Consider the following 17,026-nt stretch of genomic DNA (forward strand, 5'->3'; position numbering starts at 1 on the left):
GGTCTGTCAATGTCATCAGCACTTGCAGAGATGAGCTTATATTCGGTCACAGTTCTCAAACCATTGTCATCAATTAGATCTATGGTATAGGAATTGATATATTGACAGGCTTAGAGACAGTCGGTAAACCCCTGTGAGGCTTTGATAATAGGTAGCTGGTCATTAACCCTTTGACTTGCATTGTAACCACGCGGTTGGCCTTTTAACCGCCGCCATATTGCTGTATTTAAAACTCTGGAAACTTTTGGCTGTTTATCCTCATTCACCTCATTGAATAGTGTATGTAACCCTGATTATGTCAGGGCACTAATAAGTGCTTTACCATGCAGCACAGCCCTGTATCTTAACCAGGTTATCAAACGTTACAGCGCAGGCTTAGAGGGATTCGGCTTGCCTCAGTAAGTTTTGAACATTACCAGCCTGAAAGTGAACAGGTGGAGTGGAGATGAGAAGTAGTTTTGATAGAAGCCCTCCACCATCTGGTAAGGGATCAAGACACTGAAGACATTTTGGAAAGAAAAGTGATAAGTTAAAGGAAACACAGACACCTGTATATAGACTCACTTAAAGGTATTATATGTTACCTGTGTGTGTGTGTGTGTGTGTGTATTGTAACCACGCGGTTGACCTTTTGACCGCTGCCATATTGCTGTATTTAAAACTCTGAAAACCTATCGTTGGCTGTTTATCCCCATTCACCTCATTGAATAGTGTATGTAACCCTGATTATGTCCAATGGACGGCGCTGCTGTACATAATTATCATTGTCTTAAAACTTTGGAAAATACCGGTAGTGACTCGGCGCTGCACAGCTCCTCAGAAATCTCAGCAAGAGCAAACGTCCGGGTAAAAAAAAATATATTTTTTCACATATCATTTATAAACCCTCTAACAGTCATATTTTAGTTGAAAGAAATACATTTGACATGAAATATATATCTACGATTCCTCAGAAAACATGGTTGACCGTTCGGTTGAGTTGCCAGTCTACGCAAACGGTCTGGCTCAAGTCGCCAATTTCTTATTTTGTTCACCTTTTCTAACCATTGCTACTCATTCAATTTGTTAAATACATTATAGGTTATTTTAACAAGTTCTACTCTGTGATGGTTATATATGAAAAAACTAAACATTTTGTTGCAGAAATGACAGAAATCCATTCATGCCCAAAGTAACCCTAAACCGGCAAGTCAACCAGCTGGTTGACCTGCATGTGCTTCCTGATCTTCAAGAGGTCTTGTCTGCCAGACCAACCACAGAGACACACAGTTGGACACTTTGCCATAACCACCAAAAGCGCAGGTTTGTAACCTAGACCAATTCAAGCATTTGAACTGAGGCTTGGCTTAACTCAGCATACCAGACAACATCATAAACCAGGTAATTTATCTTCTTCTGTTTATCTGATAGACCAGAGGATCATACAGAATAAAAGGAGGAGTGTGCTCTGTGGTAAAATGCAGACCACACGTTCTACCAAGGGGATTTACATCAGTGCCAGAACAGACCAGTTATCCCGATGCTTCGCTCATTGTTGCTGGAGGCTTTAATCAGGCTTACCTTAAGAAGGTTTTGCCTGATCAACATATTAACTGCACCACAAGGGAAAAAGACCCTCTGGATAACGGCACATCATTTACAGATGTACAAAACGCATGTGCTGCATAGGAAGGAAGACACACTAATGCCACTAAACTGTTGAGCTCAAAGTATGTATGAACCATGCCTGATGCAACTAGTGACACAAGAGTCAAGAAAATCATCAACTGTATCTAAATCTACACTTAAGTCAGTCCACATCTTTAGGCTGCAGTCTGGAATTTCTTTTTTTTAAATTGCATCCTAGAATATAAAATGAAAGTCAAAATGAAAGCTACAGAAATAAGTTTGAACTACAATTCCAGCAGGGCAATCCCAAAAACTTGAGGCACAAGAGCTGAGGCAGAATACAAGCCCTCCTTAAGAAGTGCCAGGGCCTCTAGCAAGTCAGCCTAACAGCTTTTATCCTCACATTGAGGCCATCGATAGCCAGCAAGCACACACAGCACAAGCCTAGATTAATGGACAAGTGGATGAGCCTTTTGCACCTTTTAACTTTTCTGAGCATGAGATTTGGAGGGTGTTTAAGGCTGACACCAAAAGGCAGCAAGACTAGACATATCAATTGGTGGGTCTTCGAACTAGCCTATACACTGACCAACAAGTGCCCTTTAACAATAATTACAAAGCTTTTAGTAGTTATAACTGTAATGACCAAGTGCTTTAAGAGGTTAATAATTAATTCCTGTGTCTGAGAACGTTAGACTACCTTACCTGAATAACTACCATCAAATGGCTTATCATCCGTGTGGATATGCAGGGCTTTGCAATGCTTGTCAAAGATAAAATCTGCTTCTCATTATGTTTTCCTATTGTCCCAACCAATCAGCAGAGGACACCAAAGCACCAACTCCCGCCCCCTACATCTGCCAAATAAAGGGAGCTCTCTATACTAAAACTCTGGTTGAATAAATTAATCTTCCATGTGGCATAGGATCCTAAAAATATCTACCTGCTGTTTTGACTCTGCCATCACCTTTCACTATTCAATAGATGTTCTATACATTGCCTAATGCAGCTCTAGTGAAAGTTGAGTCAACAAGACGATGTTCTGCATGTTGGTTTTGTTGTTAGATAGCCTATCACACCGCTGCTGTCTTTTGTAAATATGGATTTCTCTTCCACACCTCAGCATTCAGTCTCTAAAAATATAATTCCTGACACCATAAAGTTGATGTTGAATGGTCGATCAAATCCAACTGAAAAAAAACCTAACAAGAGCTAATGACACTAAAACGTATTTCCACAGATTATTATTTTCATATTTACATGTGCCAGTAGTTATCACAAAGGTGTTTATAATGAAGTTGTACACACATTTCATATAAGTATTTACTGAAGTTATACACATGCAGGATTACTTCAATAAATGCTACTAGATTTAAAAGTGAAGCGCTTACCCTTACAGCATATAATAGTTTTTTGCAAAGCTTGCAAAAAAAAGTGAAACTTTTTCATTGAATTGAATCGAAAATCAAGAACTAAAACCCACATCACTGTGGGTCTATTATACTTTTACATATTCTGTCAAAGACAGATGGACAGTGGGATGTCATATGGCTGGAAAGCAACGCACTTGGACTTGTATAAATACATCAATTGTTGCAGTAACAGTGAAATGATTACCATTATCAGACACTTCAACAAGCTGCAAAATTTCATTGGCACTTTTTCATTGGAATGTCATTAGAACAATAATCTTTGTGAATTGGGACACAGAGATACAGGGTGACAGGTGATGAGCGATCCATGGCGCTATCACTGCCTGAATTCTGTCTTATAAATTCACCACTCAGTGTGTTGATACCAGTGTGTACTGGTGAGTCAGGCAGGCATGAGGCAGTATTCCGTGTGTGCCATCTTCACTTTTGGACACTAGGCATCCTCTAATGCACTCACCGTGGACTTTATGTATTATGCATTCTAAAGACTTTGGATGTGCACTTAGTTCTTCTCATGAACCTAGACGATCTACTGTGTTGTCCTCCACCTGCCTTTAAAGTGTTCTTTGTTGTTCTTGTTCTTTTCTTCATGCTGTGTTTCTTTGAGGTTTAAACTTTGGTGGATGTTTACTTTGCTCTTTTAACACCGTCCCACATTACTAACTGCTTTCAGCACATTTTACAAGAGATTCTCTGCAAGCCGAAGTGCCATGATACAAATTCAATGCTTTAATTAAGGGGGCTCTTACAAAGAGAGATGTGTAACAGTCTGGTGACAGGATAAATGATCAGGGAGAAGTAAACGCTTGCCTAGGCTCAATTTATCCGATTTTCAAGCTGATATCCATCCATGTACCATCCCCAGAAAAGTTTACAATTCTACAATTCACTTAGCAGATGCTTTTATCCAAAGCGACGTACATCAGAGAGATGTTTACAATGTGTTTTACGACAGTAGTGCAACGTGGGAAGGACCAAGTTGGTGGCTCCAATGAGCTACTGGCTATTTCAGAGTGAATTTTAAAATTAAGTTTTTGCTAGTATTGCAAACAAGCCAAATACCGTCTCTGTTACTACCTCCAAAGACGGTACAGAGGTGGGATAACTTTGTCCAGCGATTAAAAAATAATATTTTTTTGGTTTGTTAATATGTATATGGTGATTGATATGTGCTTTCAATCTGCAGTTTTTTTTTTTAAAACAGATCCTTTTTGTCTTTGTCAATTTTTTTTGTCACATACAGACCAAAACAATAAGGCAAAACACTACCTTGATGAGTTTTGAATCGTTGCTGTTTTTGGTTAAGAATATGTATCAAATTGCCTTTTCAAGACTTTGCATGGATGTTAGGGATAATAGTGGTAAGTGGTAAATGGACTTATATAGCATGGTATAGTATAGTATAGGTTTATATCACCAGCCACTTTTTTAGACAGCCATTTTTTTTACATTATTGTGCCATGGTCAATGGACTACTACATCTAAATCAGTATAAAATTCAAAACTAGTTCACCCTGACTCTGCCAATGTTCCGTAACCAACAGAAGAAAGACATTTTCTGTGCAACTGCCATTGTTTGGGGATAATTGTGTCTAAAAACAAAGAGCTTAAACCACAATGATAAATGTGGATGCTCTTTTTCCACAGAGCAAGGGAAACATTGGCTGACCCACTTTAGACTTGTATGTGAAGGTGATGTATGGAGGGTGTAGAAGAGGAAGGAAGGGATGAGGAACTGTGTAAAGGTGTGAAAGCATGAAAGATGAAAGCTGTTCAGATTCCACATCTAAATTTAATTGCAAGTGTATTGCCAGTGTATAATAATGAGGATGGGCACTTCATCTTCTTTGTTTCTTAATCAACAGAAGCTCAAAAACAGACTTTAGCACTTCTAACAGCAAGAAAGAGTGAGAGATGTGGTTTAATGATTGCTATCAAATATTTAAAATGTAATGACTGAGAGCATTGAATTATTGACCAAATAGCCCTGTGGGTCCAAATAAGAAAGACTCAATATTAGACTTTTAGAATTATCTGAGAAGGGCTTTTATAAGGTTATGATATGCAGCAGAATAAATCTCTGAAGTCTAGTGTTCCTAATTTTTTCTTTTCAGAGAAATAACATTCCACATTTGAGGTCAAACTCTAATGTGCTAGCTATGTTTGGCCTGTTTGGATCATCTGGGATTTGTGAAGTCCACAGATACTTGCTGAGAGTCAATGATACATGATGCCTATAAGGATGCAGGGTAATTGCCGGTTACATTGCGAGCATGACAAATTGCCTCCACTGCAACAAGGTCCCTCAAGTGAAACAAGCCACCATGAGGTCAGTCTCGGGTTAAGAGTGTTATCAGCTATTGACCTTGACGGTTCATTCTTACTTGTGTATGACACCTGGGGTGGCAGGGGATTGAGGCAAGAAATATGAATGCACATTAAAAGTCTGATCAAGGTACTCCAAGTGTTGGTAAGGGCTGTAAATGCAGAGGCTCAGACATACATAAAGATTGTGCATTAATAACATCATAAAACATACTGTAACCTCTAAGGAGTAGGTTGACATTTTGGATTTACTTTCTTTAACTTTTTTGCATGATATAAGTGAGAAGGGAAATACCCAAATGTGCCACACAAAGCTACTACTACTTGAATTTCCCTCAGTCAGTGAACTATTTATTTATCTACTAGCTGGGCTTTTGTCCCACAAAGTTAAAGCTCCTGTGAGGAGAATGAAATTAATACTGATGCCTCTTTATGACCAACTTAGGCAAACCTCTAACCCCTGCCATCGAGACTCTGTGAGACGAGGCGTTTAACAGTGCAGAAAAAAAAGCCTTTGTTTACGTTTCCACGGCAGAGATTCACAGTGAGTGATGAGTTTGATTTTTAAAAGACAACAGGAGAATTATTTAGGTTACATAATGCCTCTAATTCATGTATAGGACAAGGTCAGCAATGAGACCTTTGGTCACTGAGACCACGAAGATAACTACAAAAACAAAGTTTCCAACAGTAGCTTAAAACAAAAGAATAGGTGTTAAATATGTTGGTTAGTGAACCGTCACAGTAGGTGATAGCAGATTTTGTTACCATTTGACAGAGCGAGGCAAAGTTTTCATGTTTTTACTCTAAGAGCTAAGACAAGCTATCTAGCTGCTGGAACTTTCTTCATATTTTGAACACAGACATAACATCCCACTCTCACCTAGAAATGGGAATAAGCGTATTTCCCAAATATCTGAGCGTTCCCTTACGGCCTGGTTCAATAGTCTGCCTGCCAACAAAGTGTTATTTCTTTTCTTAGATATGAGTGCCTATGTAAGGACTCCAAAGATGTTGAAGTTGAATCACTTACACAAGGGTTTTATAAATCCCTTCATATTCATGAAGCTCCCCATAAAAAAAAAAGCATATATATTATTTATCGCTTTTTGTGTCCCGTCATTCATACAGAAATCACACCCTGAGACGTTGAACTTAGAAATATGAAAGCACAGCTTTTCCAATGACCCATCAATATTTAATTTGACCACATCAAATTTGCCTTTGGAGCTCATATTTTTAGATTGAATTTGTTATGCCATATTTCAATGGGTGGTGCCCCATGTGTATCCAAATGGAGAATGCGGTGCAAGGATGATAACTTGCTAACTCCCTTGATCTTTGCTTGGTTTGGCTCCAACACTGAAGCCTACGTGGTAATGGTTGCTGCTATTTTAAACAAACCATCGGGGATGCATCTATTTTGCATTAAACCATTTCATTCTGACAACTCTCCCTGGGCTGCTGACAAATACAAGTTTCAGAGGCTGGATAGTTGTGCACAAGAACGTATTGGACAAGAGAACCCCTGTGATATATCATCCATGGCACTTCTAGCAGTGAAACAAGTATTTGGGAACTATGTATGTGTGATAGGGACATCCAGTTTTCTGATCAACTTCTAAAGAAAGACGCCCAGACAATAGGTGGTGCATAAACATTGGAGTACTTTTTTTCACCTTTTTACTCAAGCTGTTTAAATAAGCAGAGGCTTTGATATCAAGTCCTGGTCTAAATATAACCCACTCAGCCTTACCTTTCTGAGTGTAAACACAGGACCATAGAGCCCCTGTGGGTGCGAGAGGCAATTATTTGGAGAAAGCTGCAATGTTACAGGTTGAGAGAGAGATGTTAATTACCTTTGTGAATTCAGAAGATGCTGCCTCTTCCTTTTTTCTTTTGTTCAGTCTCTTTATGGGCTAATTAATTATGAAACAATGCATAGGTAATTCATCCGAGAGAGGGAAATGTTTCAACCTTTCTTTTTCCTTTCACTGCTAAGGGAAGGCTCTTAATCATATGTCAGATCGATGTGCATAACTCCACATAATGCTCAGCAAGCTCATATTGTAGCATCAAGAAGACGGAGAGCTGGGCTCATCGGGATGAGAGTCATTTAAGGCTCAGAAGTCCACGCAGGCACGGACTTCAAAGTAGTTTCCTGTTACGGTTTGAGTGTCTAATTTAAAGGGGTTACACTCACTGAATAATGCATGTACTGTACACCTGGAATCAAAATGATGTGAGCTCCCATGTTATTAAAAAATACAGACATATCAGTTGTGACACACCTTTTAAGCACGAGGGCCGAGGTTTAGAACATGCTTTCATACAGGCAACTAGCAGAATTGCTGGCCTTACCTATCAAATGTGTTGATAATATTTCACTGTCCACCATTTGAGATAGATTACTCTTTTCCTCCACTATCACAGTGGCACCAAAGCAGGAATGCATGTGTGCGTTGTAAAATCAATGACACCAATAAAGAAGATTGTTCTCTGTTCTCAAACATTGTGCAAGGGGATGGAATTTAAAACTTATTTTGCAGTTGAATGGCTATATGTAATCCCAACAGCAGACCTGTCAACTTAACTATAATGAAGCAGGGAGAGAGGTGATGAAAAATGTAGAGGAATCAGTGTTACCCTGGACTTCCCTCTAGGCTTTTTGTTGAATGGATTTGAGGCAGCACGCTACAGCACTCTCTTGGGTTAGTAACCTTTAATCAAACCAATGATATGTAAACACTCTCATACTTCCTGCACAGATGTCCAAGTCACTTCAACATTTTATTACTGGCTACAAAGCAGATTTTAATGTGGTATTATTAATTATTAAAAGAAACACAGTTGATTCATCTGAGAGTAATTTATGTTTAAACTCTTGTCTTCATATTGTATAGACATAAAAGCTTGCTTGCATGTATGCTACCCTGATCACTTTTCTCAATGTCAAAAATGTTTGCATGTGAAACAATAGTTGTGAAAGTTTTAATAATGTTAAGTGATGTTCTGTCACGCTAGGTCATTTCAGTCAGACAACTCAGATTTGTATTTGTTTGAATTCTTTTTTTCAGCAGCAGATTTAACTTTGTGTTTGAGGTTTAGGCACCCACCTCATCACTTCCCTGCAGTTTCAATTGACATGGAGAAATTTGAGGAGCGATAGGATGACATCTTAATCCCCCCCCCAAGTCGGAGGCTACAGGTGTGATGTTAGGGTGGTGGTGGGGCTGAGAAAGAGTGCAGTAATTGAGCAGGCCAGAGCTGGCAATAAGTGAGTAGAGGGAGATGCCTGCGAAATCTTGCAGCTTATATAGATCACTAATTGGAAGGAGGTGTTGTCAGGTCATTGTGGATGATGACGCATGTCAAGTCTAAAATCCATACAGCTCAACTTGTCTGTTTGAATGTGCTCACAGGCGTCGACTCATTTTTAGAGGAAAAGGGCTTGATCGCCCCCACTTTACTGCCTTGAAACCAGCACCAGCAATAGTAGCAGCACAGGTAAACTTGCCCCTTCACAAGAGCAATGCGTAACCAGCATTAGGCATGTTTATCTGAAAGCAGAACCATAGGCCGATGGTGCCACACTCATTAGGAGTTATGCCACACATTTCAGGGGCATTTAAAATAGCCGTCATTTATAATTATTGAAGAACGTGATGAACTGGTTCAGATAGCAAATAAATAGGCAGCATGCAATATTGTTTTAGATAGTATTGGTCATGTTAATTAAACTAAAGGTTTCTGATGTGTGTGGTTTTTTTTTTTTTAAATCTTCCGACTTGTTGTAGGTTAGGATTTGAATTTTATTTAAATTAGTTGCTGAGAAGAACATCCCATGACATTTCATTGTAATGAAAGTGCCACAAGTGATATTTGGCAATGATAACAGTTTGAAGACTTCTTCACCAAGTTAAAAAACACACACACACCATGAAATTCCATGAAATGAATTGAGTTTAAGATTCATTTGTTATATAAATGTTAATGTAACATATAATACCTTTAAGTGAGTCTATATACAGGTGTCTGTGTTTGCTTTAACGAATCACTTTTCTTTCCAAAATGTCTTCAGTGTCTTGATCCCTTACCAGATGGTGGAGGGCTTCTGTCAAAACTACTTCTCATCTCCACTCCACCTGTTCACTTTCAGGCTGGTAATGTTCAAAACTTACTGAGGCAAGCCGAAGCCCTCTAAGCCTGCGCTGTAAGGTTTGATAACCTGGTTAAGATACAGGGCTGTGCTGCATGGTAAAGCACTTATTAGTACCTTATTCTACACATAGTCTATAGGTTATAGACCATTAACTAATTATTGCCCTCAATAACCTCCAAACTACTGCTTATTGATAGTAAGTTAGGAAGTTGTTGAACATGAATTCAGATAATTTGTTTGACTCACTCACGGTTTAGCTGCCATTCATAGTTTTCACCACGACGTCCCATTCATTATCAAACTCTCCAAGAATGCCCAACACACATTTGAAACCAGCGCTTCGAGCAAGAGTTGAATCGCAGACCTAAAACCTTTGCATGCAAAATTATCTAGCTACCATGTCAACCTTTGCAACTGAAATGAACATGCTAACCAATTAAACATTATTCAACTGTTTAAACACGATGAGAAAATAGCACCGTTTATCTATACACCAAATTAAACAATGCCATCTGTTTTGGTGAACTTTGATATGAAATGAGGAGGATATTTAAATTATTTTCCAGGACAGCACAAGATTTTCCAGAACATTTCTCTTTTTCTCTCATTTTGCATGTGTTTTCCATGCCCGGAAAATTAGTCAACTGTTTTCCTGGTTTGGTCTACTGATGTACGATTTAAAAAAAAATGCATTCAGCACATCTACAGTAACCAGACAAAGGCAGAGTAGCTGGGCGTCTTACTGTCATCAGTTGCTGAGATGAAGCTCAGCCTAGAAACTCTCAGGAAAATGATGCGTCTCCAGAGACAAAGATACTTCATGAGAGGGGCAGCTCTTAATCATCATGGACCCACTTCCCTGGTGATTCTGTCATTGCTGTATATCCGGCCTGAAAAATCATGCAGAGGTCACCTGCTGGAAAGCTTTTTCTCACAAACACTTAGAACCAATTAAAGTAAATGATGTTGCTTTGCAAAGGTGTAAAATGACACGAGTTCCCCCCCGTTCTATATAAAAACCACAAAGACCAACTATAAAGCTTCTAGATGTTTTTTGCACATGGTTAGTGAGAGAACGGTATGAATAACACCGCTAACATGTTCACATCTTCATTCAAGTGATCTTTTTTAAAAACTGAATTCCCAATTTTGTCAGTACGGTTATGTTGCACCCATAACAAATCCACAAAACGTCAAACACTTCTCCTAGCCAGCCAGCACCCCCATTAACACAGCCGTCAACACTGTGAGGGGGCTAATGACAATGTTTTTACAAGTGTTAGAAACAGCATGTTTAAATTAGCAGGTTTTCACCATCTGTGAATAAACATGATGGGTGCACCAGTGTTGCTGTCTGCTTATGTAGTAGTCGCTGCAGTAGAGGTTGCTCACTTGTGTATACTATGATTTATCCTCCATAAATGATTAATTTAAGGCCCTTTGTAGAAAAGAATAGCACCTATAAAACAGGCAGCCAGACTGAGGGAGATAGTAAATTACAGACCGTAACTAAAAACTACAAAACTGGAAAAAATGAAGTGAAATATCCGACAGCTGGAGGGATGGCAGATTAAAGGCAACTATAAATCAACAATCTAATCAAATGGTGAAGACAGGTAGCAGAACCTAGCTCCATTTTGTGGCCAGGGGTCAAGTATTTCTAACAGTTATCTCCAAAAAGAGGTGACCGGTCTTAGACAGTGACACAACAATGTAGGGAGGACCATCTCAGCACAGGATGAGACCAAACAGGCTGAGTCAACTGCAGGTCTAGAAAGGCAAGGATTTCCATGAGAATGATAAATGTTCAGATGTGGGAAATACAACTTGGACAGGCAAGTGGCTTTAAAAGCTTGTTTAGGAGCAGGTAACGTGTTGGCCACTGTTGCTTCAGGACTTTATAAAGACAGACTGCAAAGTCAGAAAGCCTTACTCTTACATGTGCAGATTATGTCCTCAATAATGAAACAATTTTACATTTTGTCAAGAAGTAGGCTACTTTATAGTACAGTATCATAGTATGCAGTTAGCTAGATCAAGATCCATCAAAAGTGTCTGATACTTTTATCAGTGCAGTCTCAGCAGGGTGAGTTTGTCTGAAGCATGATTAAAATCTCCCCACACCGCTGCTTACTTGCTAGGGATGAAACGATATCCGCGATACAATTAAATGGCTACAAATACGGGACAATTCAAAACAATGAGACAAAAAAATGTATCCGGATGCTACAGCAGAGGGCGCTATCTGTTTTTGTCTTCTCTTGATTGCTGTCAGGAGCTGAAGAAGAAATGCATACAGACATTGTGGAAGAAAGTGAAGATTTTGGTTGTGAAGGAGTGAGCTGAGCAGACTAGACAAAAAGCTTGAGATATTAAGATACCTAACACATAAAAACACGTGCTGATTATTTGCTGAATGCTGGATTTTAAATCCTCTTTGAATGCAAGAGACACAGAGGTTACTCCATGTTTTAGGAGGTCGGGCTGATGATAAACACCTTAGAGCTCTGTTATTCCCACCCAACTCAAAAATGGCTGTCTGCTTGGAAGACTGCACATGAGGCAAGGCTTTCTGCCCCCCCCCCCCCCTAAAAGGGACATTCCTTATTAGTGCTAACAGGTCTGTAAATAAAATACTCTTTTTTTGTTGTTGATAAATTGAATTCAATCTATTTTTTAAACAAAAAAAATTGACTATCATGGTGAAATCATATCCCTGCTACTTCCTTTTAAAAATATATTTTGTTGAATAAAACCAGTTCAATCAGGAGGGACATATATAAATATTTATTTTATGTATGTGATATTGAATTATTGTCAGATAATCCCTCAAACTCTACAGGGATATACAGTAGGGTGATCGAAGATGTCTGCCCTGAGCGGCAGCAAAATCTCTCCCACCGTGGAGTCCAGACACTGGTGGTGGAGGCGATAGCTGATTATGTTGTCTGGGCTGATGGGATAAAGAGGCTGATTGAACTGTGAAGACTGGGATTTATGGGAAGATGGTTGATGATGTAATCTGAGGCCGATAGGATAAAAAGCTGAACTAACTGAAGAATGGCGTTGACCGGAACAGGTAAAGATGTCTTCTGAGACTGTAGGGATGAAGAGGCTGTAACCATGGCATTAATTAACTGGTGTAAGGGAATCAACCAGGAATAAGAGGATTTGATGACGAATCAACAGAATAATTTAAATTTTCACAAGCAGCCTTGTTTATTAGGTTTGTGAGTCACTGTTAATGACTTCAGTTTACAGTTGTCTTCTCTAACTGGAGCATTACTGTGAGCTAATCAGAAGTTGATCAGTGACCTTGGTCACAAGAAGACAATGAAAGAAAACATTGGAAACAGTTACTTTTTTAACAGCTGCTCTCTTTTTGTGTGTCACATGAATCCCTCTTGCCTCTTCAAACATCTTTGAGTCTGACTGAGCTGTTTCATTCTTTTCTTGTTTGCCTTTGGAAGAATGAATAGTGACATACTTTCCCATAAACTCCAAAATCACATGGTTTTCTCACATTTGGACAAACATAACAGACAATTCTCTAGAAGTTTTCTCAGAGCACGGGTTAGGCTGGATGCTGAATGATGTTTGACATTTGCATTATATGCTGTGTTTATTAACCTTACCATGTAGAAAACTGTCTTCTACTACTGCATATAACAATGTTTGAGTGTGGCACAAAAACTCAACTTTCCTGTATCGTTTCATTACTGCAGAACCAAATTGGAAGTCTGTATTGTGCCTAACAAATTGAGCATTGAAAATCCTAACCTAACCCTGAATTTGTCTGTGTCCCCGGGAGACATCTTGCACCAAAACCAGAGATTATAGCATGCATAATGTAAGGAAGTACACTTGTCTCCTCAGTTTCATCAGACTTAGGGCCAGCAGGATGCCTCTCTGTGTAGCTCCAGGGGGGGTTGTGTCTTCCCCATGCTGTCGTCATGCCTGTCTGTGAGGGAACATTTCCTCCCAGACAGAGATTCAATCCGAACCGCAGGGGAAGAATCACCCCAAGGCAACAACACTGCCGACATGACACAAAATGGTGAATGTGCATTCACAGTACGGAGACAATGTTCTTATTTTTGGGGGGAGAATAAATTATAAAAGCATGCAGTGACCGGTAGATATTCACACTGTGGACCCCCTGGCGTTGTGTTTTTCAAATTTTATTTCCAACGTGGCAGACCCTGGACCAAGGCCTGAGAACATTTTTGAAGTTAAATTTCTGACATGTTTGCCAAGAGCCGCAGGTGTGGAAAGATTGAGATTTCCTGACAGCTTCAACTTGTGACCTTCTTGCTGCCCTTTTAATTAAAACACTGAGGAAATGCATTTTTGAATAAAGACATGGCATAATTCATAGTTTCAAAGTCTAATATTCAGTTGAAATGTTAGGTCAGAACATTCTTTTCCTGGGCCTGTCTGTAAGATTTGCCTGCCACTGTTTCTTTTTTTTTTTAAGTTACCATGTGCAATGTTTTCACAAATGAAGTAGGAATGAAGAGGAAGAAAATGGCTGATTTCTTATTTCTCCTACATTATTAACACCAGGGTCTGACCCCTGAATATAAGGTGATGCCAATGTCAAAAAAAAGACAAGAGTCCTATGAAAGTTCAACTTTGGTGCACTCATAATTATGTGCAAACATAATAATCCAATCCATTGGCATTTTATTCTTCCTAAAGTTTTTGAAAGTGTTAAATTATGTCTTTCAACATACAGTAGAAGCATTAATGTGTATCAATCAATCAATTTTTATTTGTATAGCGTCAACTCATCTCGAGACACTTTACAAAAAGCAGGTAAAAGACCTTACTCTTTGTTATGTTACCAAGATCCGGCCTATCCATCATGAGCACTTTAGCAAAGCAGCAAAAGTTACAGTGGTAAGAAAAAACTGCCTTATTAAAAGGCAGAAATCTTCGGCCGGATCCCCGGCTCATGACGAAACAGCCTTCACAGGCCTAGACTGCGCCGGGCTTGGAAAGGGATAGGGGGAGAGATGGGATAAGATGCAGGAAGAGGGATAGGGAGCAAGGGGGTGGGGGGAGGCAAGCCGTCCATCAACAATCCGGTGGGGAGGGGAGGGGGTGTGGGGGGGTGTGTGGGGGTTGTTCTGGCAGGCCGTCAACCGACGATCTTGAGGAGCCTAAGAGAGCTCAAGAGCTCCCAGAAAAGTTGGTGGTTAGTGACTGAGATTTACAGATAGATACATGCAGTAATATGATGTACTGTATATGCACAGATAGAGAGAGAGAGAGAGAGAGAGGAGCTCCGTCGAGGTAATAAAGCACCTTGAGTGTAGATTGTGTAGAAGGAGCAATTGCTGCAAATGACAGTTTAACAAAAGCTACAGAAAAACAAAGATAAACTGAGTTGAGGTCATAAAAACAATCAGTCCTCCTGTAAGATTAACTAAGGTGAACATGGTAAATGGACTTGAGCTTGTATAGCGCTTATCTAGTCTTCCGACTACTCAAAGAACCGCATGTCACATCTACACAGTCACACACTGATGGCAGAGGTTGCTATGTAAATAGTCCATCAGAAGTAACTAATCCCATTCACACACATTCATACGCTGCCGACGAAGCAGAGGGATCTATTCAGGGTTAAGTGTCACTCCCAAGGACACGTCGGACATGTTCTTGCAGGAGCTGGGGATCGAACCCTCCCCATTCGATTGAGAGACGACGACTCTACTAACTGAGCAATGGTGACAAGATAAATGACATCACGATAAAACTATTACAACCATAACAATAAAAAAATAGAGCTAGCCAGAAACATAAAAACATCCAGCAAGCCTCGTAAAAAATCTGAGGTTAATTTGTCAAAAACACAACAGCAAAAACTGAAAAGCTGCCTTAAGGTTATTCTCATGCAAGCGTAATACAATAATGAGGCCTGACAGCTGACTTACTCACACAGCACTATAAAAACCTCAAGAAGAAGAACACTGTCGAGAAGTCGACTAATAATTATTCAACATATTTGCACAGAGTTGCATCAGGCCTTCAGTGACACCTTAGACTTCTGAAACTCTGTCATGGTTTGAAAATTATTCTCGCTCTTCCATCTCAAATAGACAATGCAAGGTTGGGAATGTTTTTAGAAATATTTTCAGGTTGTAGAGTTTGGTAACAAAAAGGACAAGGACGGCTTTGTGAGTGTGTTGTGCAGGAAGTTTAAATAAAGAAACAAACTATGTTTGAAGCAAAAATAAAAAAAGGACAAAGTTCCCACTCAAGTCAGATTTCATTTTGAATGAGTACAAAACAGCTCTATGCATCTCGAATAAGATTTATTCAAACAGTCTCATTCAGTGCACATCAATTTGATGCAACACTGCCGCAATCGTCCCTCATTGACATTCACACAGCTTCACGTTTCAATCCCTAACATCATTGGCTCTGACAGTTTAAGCTTATTGCTGTAATAGATGACATCATATGACACAGATGACTTACTTCCCCAACTATCGCAGTTAAGCATACTGCTGAACTAATGTGACAACACATCTAAACCCACAGTATTTGCTTATTTCTGTCCATTTTGTCCCACTGTAAACATCTCACTGAGTGAAAAGTCTTTCCTAACGGGGTTTTAAATCATCACAGTTTTAGTCAGACATGGCAACAAAGCCTCATAGAAAGTAAATGTGTGTTAAATGTGTTGATTTAAATAATTTAAGTAGTCATCATCGTTGCCCATGGCAGACGGGCATGCCATGAAATGTAATTACAGGGTATTTTGACTGGCTGATACACAGCCATCACCATTGAACTACCTCCAACGTGTAAAACCAACAGCTATTTTCTTTCCATTATGGACCTTCAGAATCATTCCCACACAATGATTTTCTTCCCAAGTCCAATTTTTTAAAATGTTATATTTATGTTTCTTCGTTTCAATAAAAGCATTTCTGCATAAGGCATATAGGACGTTTATTGTCATTGTATCAATCAATCTTTATTTGTATAGCGTCAACTCATAAGACACTTTACAAAAAGCAGGTAAAAGACCTTACTTAATTCTCGTGGTTAGTGATTGTAGTAGTCTACAACAAATTTCAGTATGGTATTCTCAATAGAAGCAGCATTATAAAAGACCTTAAAAACACAAGACAATAAAACAATAAATAATAATACAAGTTCTAAAAAGGAAGCAACATACTATGTGGATTTTAAATTGGCTCAAGTATTGCACATTGGGCAGCTTCAAATCTTAGTCCTTATCAGTGATTGTCAGTGTGTGTGGGGGGGAGGGGGAGGGGATGGGTGATGGAGGCTAAAGATCTCATAAAAATAAAAAAAAGCAGCTCCTCAGCTGTGTAGTCCGGTTTCATAAAATGTGGCATCTCCTTCCAGATGGTAGGGGCGCAAACAGAGAATGTCCTGGGTGGGTTTTGTCCCTGCTGATGGACCTTGCCTCTTGTATTCAGCACTGCCCATATTAGATTTAAAAAAAAAAAAACTAACA

Source organism: Labrus mixtus, chromosome 13, assembly GCF_963584025.1.
Source record: "Labrus mixtus chromosome 13, fLabMix1.1, whole genome shotgun sequence".
In the NCBI taxonomy this organism is placed as follows: Eukaryota; Metazoa; Chordata; class Actinopteri; order Labriformes; family Labridae; genus Labrus; species Labrus mixtus.